At 46.7% G+C, this 23,307-nt stretch overlaps 1 protein-coding gene across 2 annotated transcripts in view; it reads left to right on the top strand.

Annotated features, from left to right (window-relative positions):
* carm1l (coactivator-associated arginine methyltransferase 1, like) overlaps positions 1–23,307 on the top strand; it is a 241,822-nt gene that overhangs the window by 104,831 nt on the left and 113,684 nt on the right. The window lies entirely within an intron of this gene.

The raw sequence follows: 23,307 nt of genomic DNA on the forward strand, positions 1-23,307 counted from the left end.
GCTATCTCTAGGGCCACCTCCTTCAGTACCCTAGGATGCATGTTATCAGGCCCTGGGGATTTGTCCACCTTCAATCCCTTTAGCTTCCTTAACACCATATCCTTAGAGATATTGATTTGCGTCAGTTCCTCCTTTGCCAATGTCCCTATTTTTCCCGATATCCCAGGGAGGTTTTTTGTGTCTTCCTTCGTAAAGACTGACCCAAAGTATGCATTTAGTTGATCTGCCATTTCCTTATTTCCCATTATATATTCCCCCGTATCTGACTGCAATGGACCAACTTTGGTTTTCACCAGTCTTTTCCTTTTGATATACTTATAAAAGCTTTTGGAGTTAGTTTTTATATTTTCCGCCAGCTTGTTTTCGTAAGCTATTTTGCCCCTCTTGATTATGCCCTTTGCCCTCCTTTGCTCTATCTTAAACTGTTCCCAATCTTCCGCTCTGGCGCTTTTTTTGGCTATTTTATACTCCCTATCTTTGGATTTTATGCTGTCTCTAATTTCCCCTGTTATCCACGGTTGAGTCACCTTTTTAGATTTCCTTTTATGCCAGATTGGTATAAACAATTTTTGCAATTTTGTCATTCTATCTTTAAATGTTTGCCATTGTTTATCTACCTCCAGTCCTCCCAGGAACGTTTGTTTTAGTGTTGGTTGTGGTTGTTGCTGTGTTACATAGAATTACATTAAATATACAGCCTAGAAACAGGCCATTCAGCCCAACTGGTCTATGCTCCACACGAGCCTCCTCCCACCCCTTTTCATCTAATCCTATCAGCATAACCTTTTATTCCTTTCTCCCTCGTGTGCTTACCTAGCCTCCCCTTAAATGCATGTATTATTATAAAGAAATTCATGGAATGATGTCTGTGCTGCTTTTTTTTGATGATCTATCGACCCTCATCGTCCTGGCTAGTTTGTTGAGAGAAGAGATTTTGCAGAATCATATAATTTACAGCCCATCGTGTCTGTGCTCGTCGATGGAATTCCAACCAGTTTTCCTTGCCTAATCCCTTTATCATTTTATATTATTCCTTTTCAAATACTTATTCAATTCTCTTCTAAATGACGTTATAATCTTTGTCTTAAAGGCCACTTGTGGCAAAGCCCCACGCTTTAACAGCTCTCTCTTTAAATAATGTCTTCAACTTCTTCTTAACTTCATTTGTCTGTCAAATATAACTTTTTCATAGCCATAAAAAAAATCATATTTCTTTACACAATGCTTGTGTATGAGGTAATAACAAAATACGGCAACATTGTTTTTTTGTTATTACATCAACCTTTAACATATCTATCTATATATACTCAAAAATCGTGCATCTAAATCTTGCAATCTGCTTGTTTTGTCATGACTTTCTAAGACATTGTGCGAATAATGATCTCTCTCTAATATTTAGCTTAGTATTGGCTTCTTTAGTTCTGTCAATACTACATAAGGGAATAAAAACTTGCTTTACTCATAGAAATAATATCCCACATTAACTTGATACACTGTTGGAACAACTGTTCGATTGGTCTCTAGGTATTTGGTTGAGGGAGGAGACAATTCATTCAATTAAAATTTAAACATGCTGTGTGATTTGTTCAGATTTGGAATTTAAGACCGTTATTTAAATTCACAAAGCTCCACTTAGTGTTTCAGAGATATTCATTAGTTTGTTCTTTTTCAAGTCAACTGCCGAAGTTAGTTGACGTAGATTAATTGTTTAGTTGATGGAAAAAAAGGGAAAAGAATCACTATGTAACAAATGATGAGTGTCGCATGCTTGGGAGGAACGGGTGACTTTGGACCTCTGGTTCACAAAGTTTTCCACCACTGGGGGTTTTCCTCGTAGAACCATACCTGGGTCTGTTGTAGACTAATTACTAGAGACTGATAGTCATGAGATGTCAACAACTCCATTATCGTTGTATCATTTGACTACCAGGCTAGTAGAAGGTGAACTAGATGGACCGTGCTCTTTTTTCATCTGGCAATTCCTATGTTCCTAAGTTAATTACAGCACAGTTTTAACACAAACTTGCAAACTATTACTGTCTACAAGAAGCTAGCAAAGTTTAGTTGCAGTAAATTAGGCTTTGTGGCCTTCAAGGAAACACACTGCATCACATTGTCAGCAGTATATAATGCATAATATGTCACATGGTATAAACGTCCTGCCCTTAAGACAGTGGCCGAAAAATTGGTTTCATGGCAGGAACCGGCGCCAAGTGGACAACGCATCTGGAACACACGCCTTAAGGTAATCCCTGAGGCTCTCTCCAGGTTAAGCCTCTGGCCTCATTTGCATAAAACCGGTGAGCTGCAGACGCCAATCATGTGTCCCAGTGCACCTTGCAGGTCGGTGCTTTTGCAAAATCAGCTGGATTGAATGCCGAGCAAGGCCGCGGAGTGGGGCGGGGGCGGGGAAATGGTGGGGGAGGCGTTGGATGATAGGGGGCAGAGTACAGGTCTACAGTGGCCTGCAGTATTGTGAGACGGGACCAATTTCTCCCCCAGTAACTTCCCATGAGCAGTGCCACAGGAGATCCACTAGTATAGATGAAAGTCAAAGATACAGTTGGAAGATATTAACCATCATAATTAGTGGAACTGGCATTTACCTCAAAATGTCCATCCCCCTTCAAAATCTCCACATTGAGAATATTCTCCTCCAGTTACTCCACTTGCTAGTTGGTTGAATGCAATTTTTTTTGTATAGATATTTTTTCAGGTCATTGAATTTTTTTTGCAGACATCCAACCAGGTTTGTTTGTTGCATACACTCAAACAGCCATCCATTTGTTCCCATCCCATATGCCATGGGTTTAGGGCTGGAGAACTGAGCCGAGTTTAGAGTGAATTTATATGGTTGAGGAAGGAGCAGGTTTCCAGCTCAAAAACAGTAACAGGAGAAGCCTGCAATGTATGTACCTATAAGGGGGGGAACTACTTTTTACAGCTCATGTATACTGTAGTACCGGCAGTGACCACACCTCTATATAACGTTGAGTAGTAATCTGTACAGATCAGTTGCAGTCTGAGCCACGTTGAGTAAACACCGTTTGTACTGTTCTCCGCAGTCTGTGTCTGATTATACACGGACGTAACATTGGCGACGCGGCAGGTTCGAACCTACCTGCAACTCTGCATCACCTCCCGGGGATTCGTTCCTGGAGATCAGTGGATTGGAGGTCAAGGCCAGAGACTCGGGCGTCGACCACGGGCAACCGCCCAGTCATCCAGCAGCGACTCGAGAATTGCAGGGGAGGCTGTCGAGAGCCAGGCTTGGCTTTCCAGTCGAGGTGGTCCAGCGAAACGGGCTGGCAACAGGTAGTGCGCAGACCCTTCCCGGACAGCGGCGGGCTAGAGCCCGACCGAGCGGCACAGCAAAGGGCCGAGCAGCGTCGACGGGGGAGAGAGAGAGAGAGCAGAGCGCACAGGGCGCAGCCGGTGTTCAGGGGCCGAGCAGCGTCGGAGAGAAGGAGAAGCGCGCGAAACCTACAGGGCGCCGCCATTGCCACGAGAACCGGCAGCAGCGGGGGAGGAAGGAAAGCGCGGGAGACGCCATTTTAAGCCATTGGGAGACGCCATTTTAAACCACACCCAAAATGCCGAAGAGTGGCAGTATCACCGCATTTGACAATGAAGTCGAAGATTGGACTACATATGTCGAACGAATAGAGGTGTACTGCAAGGCAAATGGGGTGTCAGATGACAAGAAAGCGTCGGTATTGTTGAATTTAATGGGTGCAAAGACGTATGGGTTATTGCGAAATCTAGTAACCCCAACGAAGCCAATGGAAAAGAGTTTTGAAGACATAGTAACGATACTAAAGGAACATTTAAACCCCATACCGCTGCTGATAGCAGAAAGATTCAAGTTTCACAAACGGAACCAGCATAAGGATGAAAGCAATGCTGATTATTTAACAGAATTGCGCAAACTATCGAAACACTGCCAGTTTGGAGCGGGACTGGCAGATACCTTAAGGGACAAGTTTGTGTGTGGGCTTCAAAGTGAAGGAACCCAGAAACAGCTTTTATCTGAAAAGGACCTTACGCTGGAAAAGGCTTTCAGCATTGCGGTATCATATGAAGCAGCAGCACGGGGCGCTGCAGAGATACAACAGAGACCGCAAGAATATGGCACAAACGAAATGTCATATGGAACAGAGAAGTGCTATCGCTGCGGCAGAACAACACACGACCAGACTGATTGCTGGTTCAAAGACAAAGTGTGCAGACAGTGTGGAAAAGTAGGACACATAGCACGAGTCTGCAGGTCAGGAAAGAAAACCAGCAATAAGAAACCGACCAAAGGAAAGTACAAGAAGGTACATAAGATAACGGAGAATAGTTCAGACGAACAAAAGAGTGATAACGACTCCGAAAGCAGGGAACTGAGTTGTCTGAAACTACATAATGTGATCACAACGGAGGATCACCGAACCATTTGGGTCACTCTCAAGATAGCAGGAGTCCAGGTAAAGATGGAATTGGACACAGGATCAGCCCTAACAGTCATAAAGCGACGGGACTACGAGCGGCTATTCTCACACATACCCTTGAGAGACACAAAAATTATTTTGAAGACGTACACGGGGCAAAAAGTCTACCCCAAAGGAAAAATAAGGGTGACCGTTCTATATAACAGTAACGAAACACCAAAACTAGACCTGTATGTATTGCAAGATGGAGGACCACCATTACTGGGACGTGAATGGCTCCGGAAAATACAACTGGATTGGCATTCCATACAGGCACTGACTGTGGCTGACAAAAAGGATGACGACGTCACACCTGGGTGACTGTCAAAGATCCTAACTGACGCGAAAGAAGTGTTCCAGCAAGGACTCGGAACACTAAAAGGCATGACAGCGACGATTAAAATTGAAGAAAACGCAAGCCCAAAATTTTTTAAGGCCAGTTCGGTACCTTATGCGATCCGCCCAGCCGTCGAAGCAGAGCTGGAGAGTCTGGAACGTTCAGGTGTACTGTCCAAAGTAGACTGGAGCAAGTGGGCTACACCCATCGTCCCTGTGATGAAAAAGTCGTTGAGCAGCATGCCTGGGGAACCAAGGAAGGTTCGCATCTGTGGGGACTTTAAGGTAACAGTGAAACCGGTCCTTCACACTGTACAATATCCACTTCTGCGGATTGAAGATATTTTCGCCTCGCTATCTGGAGGGAAACGCTTAACTAAGATTGATCTGGCCCAGGCGTATCTGCAAATGGAGGTAGAAGAAGCATCAAAAAAATACCTCACAATCAACACCCATAAACGACACTAAACTAGGAGGGGGGGTGGGCTCAGAGGAAGAGACCAGGAAGCTCCAGAGCGATTTGGACAGACTGGGCGATTGGGCGGATAAATGGCAGATGCACTATAATGTGGACAAGTGCGAAGTTATCCACCTTGGGTGCAGGAACGGGAGGGCAAATTATTATTTAAATGGCAATAGATTGGGAGAGGGGGAAGTGCAGAGAGACCTGGGTGTTCTTGTACACCAGTCACTGAAGGCGAGCATGCAGGTGCAACAGGCGGTCAAGAAGGCAAACGGTATGCTGGCCTTCATAGCAAAAGGGTTAGAATACAGGAACAGGGATACCTTGCTGCAGCTGTACAGGGCACTGGTGAGACCACACCTCGAGTACTGTGTACAGTTTTGGTCGCCTCATCTGAGGAGGGATGTTCTTGCCATGGAGGGGGTGCAGCGGCGATTCACCAGGCTGATACCAGGAATGGCGGGAATGACCTATGAGGAGAGACTATGTAGTTTAGGGATGTACACACTGGAGTTTAGAAGATTGAGAGGGGACCTCATAGAAGTGTATAAAATTCTGACAGGTCTAGACAGACTGGATGCAGAAGGAATGTTTCCCTTGGCGGGTGAGAACAGAACTAGAGGACATAATTTAAGGATAAGGGCTAAACCATTTAGGACAGAGATGAGGGGGAATTTCTTCACTCAGAGAGTGGTGAACCTGTGGAACTCATTGCCACAGAGGGCAGTGTATGCCAGCTCATTAAATATATTTAAGAGGGAATTAGATATATTTCTACGGGCAAAAGGGGTTAAGGGTTACGGAGAGAAGGCGGGGACGGGATACTGAATTAAAGGATCAGCCATGATCTCATTAAATGGCGGAGCAGGCACGAAGGGCCGAATGGCCTACTCCTGCTCCTATCTTCTATGTATCTATGTATCTATGTATAAGGGTCTCTACCAATACAACCGGCTGGTATTCGGGGTAGAATCAGCTCCGGCTATTTGGCAGAGGGCAATGGAACAAGTCCTGCAAGGGATCCCAGGGACCCAGTGTTATTTGGACGACATCCTGGTCACGGGCAAAAATGACAGTGATCACCTTGCCAACCTGGAGCAGGTGCTCACTAGATTGCAGGAATATGGGCTAACTGCCCCAAATGCGAGTTTTTTAGAAAACAGATCTCGTATTCTGGCCACGTTATCGATAAAGAGGGGTTACATAAGTCCCCAGAGAAGATTGAGGCAGTAGTCAAGGCTCCAGCACCGGAAAATGTGTCACAACTGAGGTCGTTCCTCGGGCTGGTAAACTACTACCATAAGTCCTTGCCAAATTTGTCTACAATACTACACCCACTGAACACCCGACTGCAAACTGGGGAGCCATGGAAGTGGAGTGATGAATGTAGATGAGCTTTCCAGAAGAGCAAAACACTAATCACATCGAAAGAGGTATTGGCCCATTACAACCCAGCATTACCAATTCGGTTGGCATGTGATGCGTCACCCTACGGCATTGGAGCGGTGCTGTCGCACAAATTCTCGGACGGCTCAGAGAGGCCAATAGCCTTTGCGTCACGGTCACTAACCTCAGCCGAGCGTAACTACGCCCAGATTGACAGGGAGGCCCTCAGCCTAGTGTGGGGAGTGAAAAAGTTCAATCACTATCTGCACGGGCAGAAATTCACCTTGCTGACTGATCATCAGCCTCTTGTCTCCATTTTTAATCCAAAGAAGGGCGTTCCGATGATTGCGCAACGGCTACAAAGATGGTCAATTTTTGTAGGGGCGCACCACTATGAGATTTAATAGAAGGGCACGAAACAGCATGGAAATGCTGATGGGCTATCACGCCTGCCACTGCCTACTGCGGAGGAAGCACCAGCAGTGGATCCTGTCGAAATATTCCATTCGACTATAGTTGAATACCGACCGGTAACTAACGCTTGTATCGAAAAGGAAACCCGAAATGACCCAACACTGTCTCGGGTACATGATTTGACGGTAAAGGGATGGCCAGCACATGGCGACTCACTGTTGCCAGCATTCTCGACAAGGAGAGAACAGCTGTCAGTGTGCCGGGGGACCTTGATGTGTGGATCCCGAGTGGTAATTCCACCCAAGTTAAGGGATAGAGTGCTCAATGAGCTTCATGAGGGTCATCTGGGAGGGGTAAAAATGAAAAGCCTAGCCAGGGCTTATGTGTGGTGGCCGGGAATCGATAAACAAATCGAGGACCTGACCAAGAGCTGCTCAGGATGCCAGAAAGTCCAAAATGCACCACCACAGGCCCCTCTACACCCATGGGAGTGGCCCTCATCTCCATGGCAACGGGTGCATATTGATGTTGCTGGTCCATTCATGGACTCAATGTTTTTAATAGCCGTGGATGCGCACTCAAAATGGCCTGAGGTCATCAAAGTGTCCTCCACCACCACAGAGAAAACTATTGCAGTTCTATGGACCATTTTTGCCAGGAATGGCTTGCCAGAACAGATTTGCTCCGACAACGGACCACAGTTTGTGTCCGAAGAGTTCCGGAGGTTCTTGAAAAAGAATGGGGTAAGGCATTACACATCCGCCCCGTATCATCCAGCCACAAATGGATTGGCTGAGAGGTTCGTACAAACCTTTAAGAAGGCAATAAAGGCTATGTACAATGACAACATTCCGCTGCAGCACAAGGTGGACAATTTCCTGTTCGCCTACCGGAATGCGACACATGCAGTCACCAACCAGGCCCCAGCCATGATGTTCTTTAACTGAAGGTTAAGATCTCGCCTGGATTTGCTCAGACCAAACTTACGAAGAGATGTTGAGAGTAAGCAATTCCAGCACATCCATGAGAAGCCAACAAGGAGCTTCAATGTAGGGCAACCAGTCTTGGCCCGTGACTACCGAACAGAAACATGGCAGCCAGGAACGATATGCACACAGCAGGGCCCACTAATGTACACAGTGGACATTGGAGAGAGCATCGTGAGATGCCATGCTGACCAGATCCTAGAGTCACAGGAACAAGTCAACCCCATGCCTCGCCCATACGTACCTGGTGATGAACCCGACGTACAGGTAGCATCTACCCCAGAAACAATAGCATCGGAAGCTGATGAACCAACCGACGACAGGGGGCCAGAATCGCCTCCGCACCAAGAGCAAGACACTTGGGAAAGGCGCTATCCAGAAAGGATCAGGAAGCCTCCCCAAAGACTGAATTTATAAATAGACTAATTTTAGCTAATGTTGCATGTTAAAAGTGTTAATTGTAATTGTAAAGTCCGCGCCTCAATAATACACGGACTTCGGGAGAACAGTTTAACAGGTACTTTACTGAACAGGAGGCAACGTCAGACTGAAATACAGAAGCCTGCTAGGGCCTTTTATACAGGGGTGGTCACTGCCGGTACTGCAGTCTAAGACCAGTTATTCCCTTAAAGGTACATACACAACAATTCCTCCCCTTTTAGATAAACAGTACATAACATTCATTTAACAACTAAATAATAACTAATTACAATTACAATTTTCTCGGTACTATATACATCAACTGAAATAGTCATTTATAAGTTCAGTCTTTGAGGAGGCTTCCTGATCCTGACTGGATAGCGCCTTTCTCGAGTATCCTGTTCTTGCGGTGGAGTCGATTCTGGCTCATTGTCATTGTTTGGTTCGTCAGCTTTCAATACCCCTGCTTCTGAGGTAGACGCAATCTGTACTTCGGGCTCATTACCAGGTGCACATGCTTGTGGTATAGGTTTGGCTTGTTCCTGTGACTCTAGAATCTGGTCAGCATGGCGTCTCACGATGCTCTCTCCAACGTCTACTGTGTACATTAGTGGTCCCTGCTGTGTGCATATCGTTCCTGGCTGCCATTTTTCTGTTCGGTAGTCGTGGGCCAAGACTGGTTACCCTATCTTGAAGCTCCTGGTTGGCTTCTCATTTATGTGCTGGAACTGCTTATCCTCAACATCTCGTCTTATGTTTGGTTTGAGCAAATCCAAGCGACATCTTAGCCTTCGGTTGAAAAACAGTATGGCTGGAGTTTGGTCGGTTACTGCATGTGTCGCATTCTGGATTGTCCGCATTGTCAGAGCAAATCTGTTCTGGCAACCCATTCCTGGTGAAGATGGTCCTTAGGACTGCAATAGTTTTCTCCGTGGTGGTGGAGGACATTTTAATGACCTCTGGCAATTTCGAATGGGCGTCCACAGCGATTAGAAACATTGAGTCCATGAATGGACCAGCAAAATCAGTGTGTACCCATTGCCATGGAGATGAGGGCCACTCCCATGGATGTAGCGGGGCCTGTGGTGGGGCGTTTTGGACCTTCTGGCATCCTGTGCATCTCTTGGTCATATCCTCGATTTCTTTATCGATTCCCAGCCACCACACAAACGCCCTGGCTAGGCTCTTCATTTTTACCCCTCCCAGATGACCCACATGAAGCTCATTGAGCACTCTATCCCTTAACTTGGGTGGGATTACCACTCGGGATCCACACATCAAGGTCCCCCGGCACACTGACAGTTGTTCTCTCCTTGGCGAGAATGCTGGCAACAGTGAGTCGCCATATGCTGGCCATCCCGTCACCGTCAAATCATGTACCCGAGAGAGTGTCGGGTCATTTCGGGTTTCCTTCTCAATACTTGCGTTTGTAACGGGCAAACATTCGACTATGGTCGCATGGAATATCTCCACAGGGTCCACTGCAGGTGCTTCTTCCACCGTAGGCAACGGTAGGCGCGAAAGCCCATCAGCGTTTCCATGCTGTTTCGTTCCTTTGTACTCGATGTCGTACTGATGTGCCCCTAGAAAAAGTGACCATCTTTGCAGCCATTGCGCCGTCATCACCGGAACGCCCTTCTTTGGGTTAAAAATGGAGACCAGGGGCTGATGATCAGTCAGTAGGGTGAATTTCTGCCCGTGCAGATAGTGATTGAACTTCTTCACCCCCACACCAGGCTGAGGGCCTCCCTGTCAATCTGGGCGTAGTTACGCTCGGCTGAGGTTAGCGAGTGCGATGCAAAGGCTATTGGCCTCTCTGAACCGTCATGGAATTAGTGTGACAGCACCGCTCCAATGCCGTAAGGTGACGCATCACATGCCAACCGAATCGGTAGTGTTGGGTTGTAGTGGGCCAATACTTCTTTTGAAGTGATTAGGCATTTACATTCCTGAAAGGCACGCTTACACTCATCACTCCATTTCCATGTTACTCCAGTTTGAAGCAGGGCGTTCAGTGGGTGCAGAATTGTAGATAAATTCGGCAAGAACTTATGGTAGTAGTTCACCAACCCGAGGAACGACCTCAGTTGCGACACATTTTCCGGTGCTGGAGCCTTGACTACTGCCTCAATCTTGTCTGGGGACTTATGCAACCCTTCCTCATCAATCATGTGGCCACAATACGAGATTTGTCTCCTGAAGAACTCGCATTTGGGGCGGTTGGCTCGTAGCCCATATTCCTGTAATCTCGTGAGCACCTGCTCCAGGTTGCAAGGTGTTCATTGTCATTTTCGCCCGTAACCAGGATGTCGTCCAAATAACACTGGGTCCCCGGGATCCCTTGCAGGACTTGTTCCATCGCCCTCTGCCAAATAGCCGGGGCTGATGCTACCCCGAATACCAGTCGATTGTACTGGTAAAGGCCTTTGTGAGTGTTTATCGTGAGGTATTTCCTAGATGCTTCTTCCACCTCCATTTGTAGATACGCTTGAGCCAGATCAATCTTTGTAAAACGTTTCCCTCCAGATAGTGAGGCGAAAATATCTTCTATCCGCGGAAGTGGATACTGTACTGTGTGCAGGACTGGGTTCACAGTCACCTTGAAGTCCCCACAGATGCAAACCTTCCTTGGCTCCCCAGGCGTGCTGCTCAATGCTTTCTTCATTACAGGAACGATGGGTGTGGCCCACTCGCTCCAGTCCACCTTGGACAGCAAACCCGAATGCTCCAGACTCTCCAGTTCAGCTTCAACGGCTGGGCGGATCGCGTATGGCACCGGTCTGGCCTTGAAAAATTTTAGGGTTGCGTTATCCTCTACCTTTATGGTTGCCTTTACTCCTTTTAGAGTCCCAAGTCCTTGTTGGAACACCTCTTCCGCGTCACATAGAATTTGTGACAGACGTCCAGGTGCGACGTCATCATCCTTTTTGTCAGTCACAGTTAGCGCCAGAATGGAATGCCAATCCAATTGTATTTTTCGGATCCATTCACGTCCCAATAATGGTGGTCCACCATCTCATAGTCTATACATATATAGTTTCTGTGTTTCCTTGCCAGTTATATTTAACTGGCACCCTTATTATTCCTCTGGGGTAGACCTTTTGCCCTGTGTATGTCTTCAATACAATGGACGTGTCCTTTAAGGGTATGTGTGAGAATAGCCGCTCATAGTCTCGTCGATTCATGACAGTTAGGGCTGATCCTGTGTCCAATTCCATCTTTACTGGGGACCCTGCTATCATGAGGGTGACCCAAATGGTTCGGTGATCTTCCTTTGCGATCACGTTGTGTAACTTTAGACAACTTAGTCTCCTGCTCCCGGAGTCCTTGTCACTCTCCTAATCTTCCGAACTACTGTCTGTCAGTTTCTTTACTTTCCTGTACTGTTCCTTAATAGTTCTTGTCATGTTGGTTTTCTTTCCCGACCTGCAGACTCTTGCTATATGTCCCATTTTTCCGCATTGCCTGCATACTTTGTCTTTAACCCAGCAGTCCTTCTGCTCGTGGGTTGTTCTGCCGCAGCGATAGCACTTTTCTGCCCCATACGCCATTTCGTTAGCGCTGTATTCTTGTGGTTTCTGTTGTATTTCCACAGCTCCCCGTGCTGCTGCTTCGTAAGATACTGCCACGCTGAAAGCCTGTTCTCGCGTCAGGTCCTTTTTTGAAAGTAGTCGTTTCTGGGTTCCTTCACTCTGGAGCCCGCAGACAAACTTATCCCGTAAGGTGTCTGCCAGTCCTGCTCCGAACTGGCAGTGCTTCGATAACTTGCGTAGTTCCGTAAGATAGTCAGCATTGCTCTCATCTTTGTGCTGGTTTCTTTTATGGAACTTGAATCTTTCTGCTATCAGCAGTGGTGTAGGGCTTGGGTGTTCCTGTAAGATATGAACAATCTCCTCAAAACTTTTCTCCATTGGTTTAGCTGGGGTAATTAAATTCCGCAATAGGCCGTACGTACTCGCGCCTATCAGATTTAATAATACCGACGCCCTCTTTCCATCGGCCACCTCGTTTGCCTTTCAGTACACTTCAATTCTTTCCACATACGTGGTCCAGTCTTCTACCTCGTTGTCGAAAGCAGTGATACTGCCACTTTTCGGCATCTTGGGTGATTTAAAATGGCGCCTCCCGTGCTTTTGCTTCTTCCCCAATGGAATAAAATGGCGCCTCCCGTGCTTTTGCTTCTTCCCCAACGGGATAAAATGGCGCCTCCCGCGCTTTTGCTTCTTCCCCTTGCTGCCACGCTGCTCCTAGTGTTCTACAGGGTAATGGCGGCGACCCGCGGCTTCGGCGCGTCTCGCTTTCCTTCCCCCCGTTTATTTTCTCTCCGCTGCCCTGTTCTTGAGCACCGACCGCACCCTGGGCGCTCCACCCTCTCTCTTGTTTTCTTTTCCCCGCGACGCTGCGTGGCCCGTTTTGTAGAGCCGCTCGATCGAGCTTGAGCCCGCCGCAGTCCGGAAGGGTCAGCGCGCTACCTGCTACCAGCACGATTTGCTGGAACACCTTAACTGGGGAGCCAAGCACAGCTCTCCACAGTCTCTCCCGCAATTCTCCGAACACCGATGAATTCTTTGGGCGGTTGCCCTCGGTCGACGCCCGTTGCTCAGACTACGACCTTCCAGAACCCTCCTCTCAGGGCGAGATCCCCGTGAGATGATGCCACACTGCAGGTGAGTTCAAACTTACTCGTCGCCACTGTAAAGTCCGCGCCTCAATAATACACGGACTTCGGGAGAACAGTTTAACAGGTACTTTACTGAACAGGAGGCAACGTCAGACTGAAATACAGAAGCCTGCTCAGGCCTTTTATACAGGGGTGGTCACTGCCAGTACTGCAGTCTAAAACCAGTTATTCCCTTAAAGGTACATACACAACAGTAATTAGTTTGATATTTAATTGTTAAATGAGTGTTATGGTACTGTTAATCTAAAAGGGGAGGAATTGTAATGTATGTACCTTTTTAAGGGGGGGAACTACTTTTTACAGCTCATGTATACTGTAGTACCGGCAGTGACCACACCTCTATATAACATTGAGTAGTAATCTGTACAGATCAGTTGCAGTCTGAGCCACGTTGAGTAAACACCGTTTGTACCGTTCTCCGCAGTCTGTGTCTGATTATACACGGACGTAACAAAGCCCTTGCATTCTGTAATTTCAGAGACTTACATAGACAGCTTTTTTTTTTTTAAAACTTGGGACAAATCATCTATTTTGGATCTTGCAACAAAAATATAGCTAAATCTGGGGAGCCTATGAAAATAAGATTTTAATGTAGTTAATTTGCAGTTTACTACCACATTCAGCTTTCTTAATGGATGGTTGGTTTCAGAGAAAAGAAAACAAATAATGGAAACAAAGAATAAACCTGATGTTTGTCTAGTTAAGGATACAATTAACCATTACAAGGGTAAGTATAGACATGGATGATCAGTACTCTATGGAAAAGTATTGTTCCAGTCCTGTTGAGACCATGGGAAAGTCTTCTGTGGAATGCAATCGGTCACAGTTGAATAATGCAGATTGTAATGTCTAGTGATGTGTTAGATTACTGTGGGAGTCGTGGAGAAATTTCAGAAACAGTCTATCTTTATGGAAGTTTTGCATTCTTTAGACTAGATATGTTGGAGAGAGGTCATGATAATGCAAATTATGCACGGTTTGTCAGAGGGGGTTGACATAATGAGCTAAATGGTCATTTCTCATTCTATTAATCCTTATATTCGTACACCTATAAGTGTTTGTTCATGTGCATTAAAGGTACAGTTTTGCCTTTGACCTACCTTATATACTTGGTTGACTATTTTTAAATTCAGAAATATAGGGTTGGATTCTCCTCCACTGCATGGGCCTGACCTTCCCCATAAAGTCACCTCTTGGCCAAAGACTGCACCCTGAATAGGGGGTAGAAATATAGCCTGAGGCCTCCAGCAGTGATAATGGTTGTTAACTGTAGGGCCTTCTGACTGCTGTCAAGAACAAGACCACCTGCAGCCCCAAGGTTCTACTGTACCTTGTGGAAGAAAGGTGGCATTTATCTTTATAGACCGCCAATCTAAGGAGGGTTGAGCACAAGGCCTAGTGCGCACCTGCCCAGCCTAACAAACGAAAATGAGGCAGAAGACCCCTTTAGGGCCCATCCATTTCATTTGAATGGTTTCCCTTTACTTGCACCTCCACAAGCCCTCCAGCACGCCTCCCCCGTAACCACAGGAAAACCCCAGAAGATCCTGGGCACTGTAAAAGGAGGCGGAAACCCAGTGTAATAAGTCTTTAACCCCTTTTCTTCTCCTTTGTTCCTGGGTGCATTCCAGCAAAGAGGGTTTAACATGGCCTTGGTGGGTCTTGAAATATCTGTCACGGTCTATATTAGTCCAGCAGAGCCAAGCAGCTGTAGGTCCCTAGCTGAGTGTCTACTTAGGCTTTAATAATGATACTAGAGGGTTAGAAGAAGCTGAGTTTTTCATTTTTGTCTTTGTCAGCGTGCTATGCCTGCTTGCAGGGCCCATTGAAGGGCTGATCGGAAGGCAGCCCTCATTTACCGCACCTCCTGAAGGTTGCATGAAATATGAGGGTTAGGATGACATCAGACGAGCAGAGTTTACCTCCTTTTGTATTGCGAAGCAGCAGGAGTATTACGCACCTGCCAGTAGCAACACACATATATAAGATAATGCTGTAACCCAATAGCACTTATGCTAAGCACCTTGGGAATTGACTCTACAGGATCAATCCAATGAGGGAATTAGGCCCAGGATTCCAGAACGTCAGTTAGGCTACAAGATGTTGAAGTAACAACCTGCTTGTCCACTTATTTTTAAATCACTTAAAGCACTCATGGTGCCAGTGAAAATTTGCTCCAATCTTCGTCCAGTGAAAATGTACTGAAATTTGCCTAGTTTTTGCCAAGTGAAGATTATTACTGGCTTCATAAGTATTACAGAAATTATGTGCAGAGGAAGATGTAGAGTGGTGTTCCCCAGGGGTCGGTTCTAGGACCACTGCTTTTCTTGATCTATATTAATGACTTGGACGTGGGTGTACAGGGCACTATTTCAAAATTTGCAGATGAGACAAAACTTGGAAGTATAGTAAACAGTGAGGAGGAGAGTGATAGACTTCAGGAAGACATACAGGCTGGTGAAATGGGTGGACACCTGGCAGATGAAATTTAACACAAATGTAGCCTGGCGAAATGGAGCAGCACAGGACACGAACTTTCGTTTTTGGGGTTTTTTATTCTGTATTAATAACTTGGGTCTAGGTTTAGGATGAAATTGTAAATACATAAAACACAGTCGACAAAATACGGCAGTGGCTTGCCCAACTCTCCTCAGAGCACACCCCCCACGCTGGATCTAGAAAATGGAGGCTGTGAAGAAAGGGGAGGTTCCTTTGGCATCACATGGCCCTTCCCATAACCCTTTTCTCCTTTTTTCAAATTCTAAAGGGGAAAATGAAGCGCCATCTAGTGGACTTAAATATTCACTGCATTTTCCCACTTGGCTACATTCTCCCCTGCTTTAAAGTCAACGTCCTCGGTGACTTAGCACCCGTTTTTCACTTCTTTTACAGCTTCTCGAAAAAATGCAGTACCCAGACTCGATAAAACATGAGAGAACACCTCAGGACTGAGTGAGACTGCATTACAGGCTGACTGAGGCAAATGGTATGGGTTAGGGTTTACCCCAGCATTGGCTCTTTTAGTTCTGCGAGGAGCCGGAATGGGTACCTCAACCTCAATCCCACACTCAGAAGGATCTGAATGCTCTGGCTCAGAAACAGCCTCTGATTCCTGTACATCTTGGGCGTTACCAACAGGATCATTGTTTACTTTTTCCTCCTGAGTTAACTCTGGATAGGTGACTTCCTCTACCACAACAAACTCAGTATCAGAGGGCTCTGGCAACGATTCTGTCAAAAGAGTGACAGGGGGTACGGTGACAGGGGACTTGGTTCTCGTCCGCCTAGGCTCAGGGACAGGGGTAACACGTGGCCTAAGATTAACTCTATGGACCCTTTTTAAAGGACCGCCCTCTACAGGCTCAACTGCATGTGTAGTGCCCTGTACCTCCACCACTCTGTACACAGTAGGACCCCAAGCATCCTGAATTTTGTTCCTACCCAAAGGCCTGTGTCGTAAGTATACCAACTGACCCACCTCAATGGTTGGACAGTACACTTTGTCTTTGTTAAGTTCAATTCTTTGAGCTGATTTCTTTTCAGTGTACTCTCTTGCCCTTGCATGTGCCTCCTTCAAACGCTCTTGGTGGACAACCAACCACTCATGTTTCTTGTCTAACACTTGCTCCTGACCTAATAAAGCATCTACAGGAAGGTGTGGATGAACCCCGAAAAGCAGATAGTACGGTGAGTAGCCAGTCGTAGCATGGGGTGTTACATTGTAGGCATACACCAACTCAGATAAGTGCTCAGGCCAGCGGCGCTTCTTTTCTGGAGGCAGTGTACGCAAAAGATCATGTAAAGATCTGTTGAATCTCTCACATTGAGCATTTCCTTCTGGGTGGTGTGGGGTAGTGCGGGTTTTCTTTACACCATAAAGCTTACACAGCTCGGCAATGATTTCACTCTCAAAATTTCGACCTCTGTCTGAATGCAATCTTTCTGGGACCTCATACTTCATGAACCACTCTTTGAGAAGGACTTTTGCCGTGGTATCAGCCTTTTGGTCCCCAGTAGGGAAGGCTTGTGTGAATTTAGTGAAAACATCGGTCACCACTAACACATTCTCACGACCATCGGAGGCCGGTTCCAGCATGGTGAAATCTACAGCAACTACTTCAAGGGGCCGGGAGGCTAGAAATGATTTCATAGGGGCATGTATCTTGGGGTGGGGCATTTTTGTCAAAACACACCTCTCGCATTTCTTGACCCACTGTTCCACATCCCCATACATCCCAACCCAAAAACATCTCTGTCTCAAAAGGTTCTGTGTGCGCTCTATTCCCTGATGGCCCATACGATCATGCACACCTTCAAGCACGACTTCTTTCAAACAAGAGGGCAGTAGTAGCTGGTGACACTCACCAACATGGACGTCCTCGATTACACGGTACAACAAACCATCTTGCTCACAAATACGGGGCCACTGCTTTAACGTGGATAATACTAGCTTGGATAACTGCGACCTCTCCTTGTAAGTTGGCCTTCGCTGCTCACCCCAAAACTTCCTAAACACGCTGAGGGTGGGGTCTGTGTCCTGAAACTTACGTAGTTCCTCTTTAGAGTAACCGGGAAGTGTTGGTGTGTTACCCTGCAACTCACTACGCTCAGTACTTTCTTCTGCGTCCGAAACACGGATCTGTCTGACTTTACAGCACTTGACTCCTGCTGTCCCTAAGTCTGGTCCTAGAGCTGTTCCCTTGTGAGTGACATTACATATGGCCACACAACCATCATAGTCCGCATCCCCACTGTCTGACTCGGGCTCCCCTGCTAACGGCTGCCTAGAGAGGGCATCTGCTGCTGCATTACAGCGGCCTGGGCGGTACTTGACGTCAAAGTCAAAAACAGCTAACTGAGCCACCCATCTTTGCTCAACAGCACCTAACTTAGCTGTAGAAAGGTGACACAGGGGGTTGTTATCTGTTATGACAGTGAACTTGGAACCTAGAAGGTAACCTCGAAATTTCTCTGAAACAGCCCATTTGAGGGCGAGGAGCTCTAGTTTCATACTGCTGTAGTTTCTGTCATTTCTTTCAGCATTACGGAGCCTCCTACTGGCATATGCTATCACTCTCTTCCTATCTCCCTGCTGCTGGTGGAGGATGGCACCTAATCCTAGGTTACTGGCATCCGTCTCTACAATAAAAGGCTGAGTGAAATCTGCGTAACCTAACACTGGAGCACTGATCAGCTTTTCTTTCAGCTGTTCGAAAGCAGCTTGGCACGCCGCTGTCCATGAACCTTCAAACAACCGTTTTGCTTTTGCTGGGCTGTCTTCCCTAAGGCATGCATTGACTACGTCATGGAGAGGGCCAGCTCGTTTAGAAAAATCCTCAATGAACCTCCTGTAATAACTACAGAAACCAAGAAATGACCTCAGATCTTTGACTGTACTGGGGACCGGCCACTTCTTTACGGCGGCAATTTTCTCTGGATCTGTCCCTATACCCTCCCCTGAAATTTGATGCCCAAGGAACCTGACTTCCTGCTGCAGGAAGTGACACTTTTCAAGCTTTACTTTCAAACCTGTCTCTTTCAGTCGTCTTAGAGCTGTCTCAAGCCTCTCTAAATGGTCCGGGAAGGTCTGAGAGAACACAAGGATGTCATCTAAATACACTAATAGGATGTGGAACACTAAGTCGCTCATAGTCGCTTGCATAAGTCGTTGAAAAGTCGCAGGTCCATTACAGACACCAAAAGGCATTCTGAGGTACTCAAAAAGGCCAAAAGGAGTTGTAAAAGCAGACTTAGGCCTGTCACTTTCACGAACAGCAACCTGGTGGTACCCACTTGCAAGATCAATGGTCGAGAAGAACTTTGCACCATGAAGGGCATCAAAACTCTCGTCAATGCGGGGCAAAGGAAATGCGTTACGTCTGGTTTTTGAGTTTAGTTTCCTAAAGTCAACACATAGTCGTATGTCTCCATCAGTCTTACGAACTACCACTATGGGTGAAGCGTATGAACTATTGCTCTCCTGGATGACACGCTTTCTTAAAAGCTTAGTGATGTGGTCCCTCACCTCTTTGTACAGTGTAGGTGGGATACGACGGTATGGCTCTGTAACTGGTGCGTCATCTACCAAGTTAATCTCATGCTCAACTTTATCAGTGTAGCCTAGGTCCTCATCCTTAAAAGCAAATACTTCCGAATACCTGGCTAAAAGTGCACCTAACTCTGCTTGTTGGCCCTGTGTGCCACCTATGTGTAGTTTGTCCAAAAGCAACTGAATGTCTTGGTCTGTCATCTGTCCTTCTTGTCTGCCAACAGTTACTTCCTCTGTGTCAGCGGAGATGCGTTGAAATCGCACCTCACAGGAGTCCTTGTCTACACACTCTGCCTGAGTCGGAATACCAAGCCTGGTCCTGGGGTTTAACCACACATCCTCCTCAGAGAAATTTACCACTTGCACTGGAAATAAATGTCCCTTTGATTCAACTAGAGTGGGGACAACTACCAGGCCACCTGGCAATGGTGTGTTACCTGGCTCCAACAGCATTTTAGTGCTGCCACCTGACTGAGTTTTAAGTCCCTTTACATAGACTGTAGCTATGGAAGACGCAGGCACATGTACAGCACCCCTACCAGCTACACGGACAGAAGATGACTTTGGAGTGATGTTACACTGTTGTACTTGCTGAAATGCTTCCCTCCAATCTGAATCCAACTTTCCCCCTAGAGTAGTGTCAAACTCAGCATGAACTAGTTGTCTGCATCGGCTGATGATGTTCATACCAATAAGACCTGGTGCTGCAGGCTGTGACTGCTGATGCTCTTTGATTACCAGGAAACCACATTCGGGTAAGGTTATGCCCATAGTTTCAACGTCTAACTCAAGGTAGCCCAAGTAGGGAATGTCCAACCCGTTGGCGGCAGTGATCTTAAGCCACCCGGTTGTAGGCAGCATATCCTCATCCCTCCCAAGTAAGTGCTCTCTGAAAAAAACTTCAGTAATAGTGCTGACTTGGCTCCCGGTATCCAGTAAACAGTTAGCAGTAACCCCCCCAATCTTGAGATCTACTACTGGACATTTACCTACTGCATGGTCAAGAAATCTGTCACGAATACCAGTACTGTTCTGAGAGCCTGCAGGTTTTCCTCGCATTGCCCGGCTCATGGCAATCGAGGGAGTTAGTTTTCCTGCACCCCAGCCAGCAGTGGTGGATGTGTTTGCTACCTCGTGCTTCTGAGGACACTGTTTGGCAATGTGCCCCGCCCCGTTGCACTTAAAGCAAATAGGCTGACCTTCATCAGTGAACTTTGGCTTGGCTCTAGGTTTCCCAACCTTGTCATTACCCGTGTTTTCCTTCTGTAGAGCAAGACCCCGTACTGCCTCTGTTAGTTCCCCGATAGCTTTACCCTGTTCCGCCACCACTTTAAGAACATCCTGTAAAGTGACAGCCTGGCTGCCTGGTACCCCAATGGCAGAACACTGAAGATCCCTCCCCGTACTGTCGCACACTACATTCTTGCTCTTTGCAACTTTAGTGCTACAGGGCTGGTCTTCTAAGGACCATAAGACAGCTTCCTCACGTACATCGAACAGGGTAGACTGGGGGTTGTCTCGTACAAACTTGCGCAACTCTCTCCGGAGTGAGGGATCTCTAAACACCATCAACAAATCTGTTTCTGACAACCCGTTTTGTGTCCGGCACAGCATCAGGTGATTGCTTTACCAAAGTTCTAATAATCTGAGAGAGTGCATGTGAGTATTCTTGGAAACCTTCACCCTTGTGGTAAACCACTGTTTGTATTCCTGTTTGTCCTGTTTGTATTCCACTGTGTACATGCCTGGACATGCCTCGGCTGGCTCCTCCCACAGGTCCTAGTATAAAGGTGACTGCTCCCCAGCCCTTGGTATCCTGGACCGGTCGACCACTCGAGGCAGATCTCCATTCTGTTGTTAATAAAAGCCTTTAGTTACTCTTCTAACTCTCAGTCTTTTATGAGTAATTGATAGCGCATCAACCCTCTTCTTGCTTACGTCCATAGAAAGTTTCTAACAGCTGGGACTCACTGCGTTTTTCGGTGAAAGCCCCCCTTAGGTAACTGAACAGGTCACTGGGCTGCTTAGACTCTCCACCCAACCGTAACCTAATTTCCTGTAGGGCTGCCCCCCTCAACAAAGATCGAATGAAATCTACCTGCTCGGCAGGAGTCTGATCTCTAGCTCGTAGTACACTTTCAACCTCTTCAATGAACTCATCAACTGAACGACTATCTTTAGATACCTCACCACTGAATGGTTGGATCTGACGCTCTCTGGGTACATACACATATGACTTGGTTGCCCCATTACCTAGAGTGGCAATAATTGCCATTGCTTGGTCATGGTTTTTTTTCAACTCTGAAATCTGTGCCTTGAGTTGATCTATCTGGTTGCCCTCACCCACACTCGAGGTATTGTCCTCACCATCCGAATTGTGAGCTCCACCCGCCTCCTCAGGAGGGTCTAACATTTTGACTCAGTTCACAAGTCCCTGACAGTCACTGAATGGGATGGCCGCTGTGACGATTCTTCTCCAATGGTGTCCCTCCTCGGTGCCTTGATGGGTCCTCTCCCAGATTGGTCCTGGCGCCCTCTGGATCCCGTCTGTCTGGTCTGGTCCTCCTTAGCAACCCCAGGCAGCACTCTCCGTCCGTCTCCAGGTCCACTTGGCACCACACCGCTCTTCCCCCACTGCCGTATTTTATGTAACTTTCCCAAACCTGAGAACCTCCAAGCTAACAGACCCCACTCCTGGTACCAAAATGTGTAGCCTGGCGAAATGGAGCAGCACAGGACACGAACTTTCGTTTTTGGGGTTTTTTATTCTGTATTAATAACTTGGGTCTAGGTTTAGGATGAAATTGTAAATACATAAAACACAGTCGACAAAATACGGCAGTGGCTTGCCCAACTCTCCTCAGAGCACACCCCCCACGCTGGATCTAGAAAATGGAGGCTGTGAAGAAAGGGGAGGTTCCTTTGGCATCACATGGCCCTTCCCATAACCCTTTTCTCCTTTTTTCAAATTCTAAAGGGGAAAATGAACCGCGCCATTTAGTGGACTTAAATATTCACTGCATTTTCCCACTTGGCTACACAAAAAAGTCTGAAGTGATACATTTTGGTAGAAAGAATGGGGAGAGGACATATAAACTAAATGGTACAATTCTGAAAGGGTTGCACGAACAGAGAGACCTGGGGGCATGTGCGCACAAATCATTGAAGGTGGCAGGGCAGGTTTACGGGATCCTGGGTTTCATAAATAGTGGTATAGAGTACAAAAGTGTGGAAATTATGATGAACCTGTATAAAACACTAGTTTGGCCCTAACTGGAGTACTGTGTCCAATTCTGGGCACCACACTTTAGGAAGAATGTGAAGGCCTTAGGGTGCAGAAAAGATTTACGAGAATGATTCCAGGAATGAGGGACTTCATTTACGTTGATAGTCTGGAGAAGCTGGGGTTGTTCTCCTTGAAGCAGAGAAGATTGAGAGGAGATTTGATAGAGGTGTTCAAAATCATGAGGGGTCTGGACAGAGTAAATACAGGAAACTTTGGTTTATCCGGAGGTTAACTGTCCAGAATGCTCGATCCACCGGCAAAATTCAGGAGTCGGTTCAGTAAGTTTTTTTTCTTTTCGTTGCTTTTTTTTCGCCAGTCAGGCTCTGCAAGGTCTAGCTAAAGCTGTTGCTTAGCTACAGAGATGCTTGCAAGCTACGGCCGACTGTTTAGAAGCTGTTGCAACAGGGTTTGTTGCTAGATATGGAGCTCAAAAGCTCCGTATGTTTTAACATTAGCGCTGGTTTGTCCGGCAGTTTTGATGGGACGGCAACAGCTCGGTCCCATCGGTGCCGGATATCACAAAGTTTCCTGTAGAGAGAAACTGTTCCCATTGGCAGAAGGGTTGAGAACCAGAGGACACAGATTTAAGGTGATTAGCAAAAGAACCAAAGATGACGTAAGAAAAACTTTTTTACGCATCGAGTGGTTAAAATCTGGAATGCATTTCCTGAAAGGGTGGTGGAGGCAGACTCGATCTTACTTTTTCAACTCACTTTTGAAAGATATCTGAAAGAAAAAAAATTGTGGGGCTACAGGGAAAGGGTGGGAATGGAACTAGCTGAGGTGTTCTTGCAGAGAGCTGGCATGGGCTAGA

Source organism: Somniosus microcephalus, chromosome 1 (genome assembly GCF_052327205.1).
Source record: "Somniosus microcephalus isolate GS21.2 chromosome 1, FLI_Smic_1.0, whole genome shotgun sequence".
Taxonomy (NCBI): domain Eukaryota; kingdom Metazoa; phylum Chordata; class Chondrichthyes; order Squaliformes; family Somniosidae; genus Somniosus; species Somniosus microcephalus.